Source organism: Frankliniella occidentalis, unplaced genomic scaffold (assembly GCF_000697945.3).
Source record: "Frankliniella occidentalis isolate FOCC.00 unplaced genomic scaffold, Focc_3.1 Scaffold96, whole genome shotgun sequence".
Taxonomy (NCBI): domain Eukaryota; kingdom Metazoa; phylum Arthropoda; class Insecta; order Thysanoptera; family Thripidae; genus Frankliniella; species Frankliniella occidentalis.
The window spans coordinates 523,040-524,287 of record NW_026267225.1 but is presented as its reverse complement, the minus strand read 5'-3'; the positions used below and the strand labels follow the sequence as shown (position 1 = coordinate 524,287).

Here is a 1,248-nt window from a genome sequence, read left to right as displayed (position 1 = left end):
GAGAGAACTGGATACGAGGAGGGAGGACCGCATGCAAGTTTGTTTCGCCACGATGGATGGCGACGGGAGCGGCCGGGAGTGCCGTGGAGTGCAGACTCCTCCCCCTCCATCAACACAACTCTGGCGCGCCCCGCCCCGCGCAAGGACATTAAGCGTGAACACAGCTCATAGATCAAACCAACACATCCGGGAGTAGCGGCGGTGGCGGCGGCGGCCGCAGAGAGCGCACCGCAGCTCGGCGCAACCTGGGCTAGAGCGGGCCGAGTGTGACGGCGACGCGAGCGGGCCTCCGTCAGCCGTCAGCTTGTTGCAGCGCGGCGAGTCACATTGATGCCGTCACGACGGGAACTTTATCCATTCTCGTATACAGAATATGGTAGTTCTAATTAACGAACTTTCTACACACATATACGCACGACACAGTGAAACGAGGGGACAATAACTCCGAATACAAGTGTACACACGATTCCCGTCGTGGTTCTCAGTGATTCCCGCTGATTCCCGGGCCGGTGTGTACACATGATTCCCAGAGTTGTTGCCCCCTCGCTGTGAAAACATGTGACTCTCGCATTGATTCGAGAACACGTGCACATTTTCCTGGTATCACGGCGACTCGCCGCTGAACTAGCACACGCCACACGCGTCACTCCCGGCGCGCGCACTTTCAAGAGTGCTGTTTGCAAACGCGGCGGCGTGCCGTGTGCGTGCGGTGAGGAGGTGAAGGGGAGCTCCAAACCATTCCCGCCAACCCTCTGCCGCTCGCGCGTTTGAAACTCATCCGGCCACTGCTGCCAACATCTGCGCGCGGTGGCGGCGGCGTGCCAGCGCCAGCCAGGCCAGCACGATCGAGTGCAGTTTGCTCAACTACAGTTGGCAGCAGTGTGTGTGTGTCTGCGCCTCCCGGCACACGCACCACACCTGGCGCAGAGGCGACGCACTAGCTGCACTGCGAAAAATAAATATCAAGATGTTAATTAGCAAATCCCGCTTACGCTGTGCGTCGTGAAACTTTTCGCTGACTTGTTTGAAACGTATCGTGTGCGTCGGCAACTTCTCTAGTGCTTGGTCAAATAACAACAGCAAAAATTTGTTTTATTTTCCTTCTGACAACGCCTATTCATGTATATGTAAATATTTGTGGAAATAACTTATTGCGCGGAGCCAAGCAGACCTACAGGCGCATAAGCTTTTCAACCTTTTGGGGCGTTTGTCGTCGCGATTATGCCACGAGGAGAAGGTGAGTTGCCC

General features: G+C 56.0%; 1 protein-coding gene across 1 annotated transcript in view; it reads right to left on the bottom strand.

Annotated features, from left to right (window-relative positions):
- LOC127749813 (uncharacterized) overlaps positions 1–1,248 on the bottom strand; it is a 293,401-nt gene that overhangs the window by 10,188 nt on the left and 281,965 nt on the right. The window lies entirely within an intron of this gene.